Genomic DNA, 385 nt, shown 5'->3' on the forward strand with positions numbered 1-385 from the left:
CTTTCCAAAAGCCGGATTCTAACCAAAACCAAATATATATATTTTTTAAATTAACAATTTGAGGAACTATTGTGTTCAATGTGTCGTGACTACATTAGCGTCTCCATTAAAAACACTTGTTACAGAGGTTTAGTCGTTTAATATTCCACCTGCAACATTATGTTCTGTTGAAAAAAAACCTTCAAGAATCTAAAATTCTAAAATAAAATGTAACTCTGCAGATGATTCTATAATCTAGGGATTTTCACCATCTGGCATCGGGGATGAGTCAAAAACAGGGAAGGACAAAAGACACTTTAGAAATACTTATTTAACATCAATATGGTGGCTGAATTCAGTAAAATCATGAAGTCAGTGTGTGAGACAAATGTAAACACCGTATATA

Source organism: Poecilia reticulata, chromosome 5, assembly GCF_904066995.2.
Source record: "Poecilia reticulata chromosome 5, P_reticulata-male-v2, whole genome shotgun sequence".
Taxonomy (NCBI): Eukaryota; Metazoa; Chordata; class Actinopteri; order Cyprinodontiformes; family Poeciliidae; genus Poecilia; species Poecilia reticulata.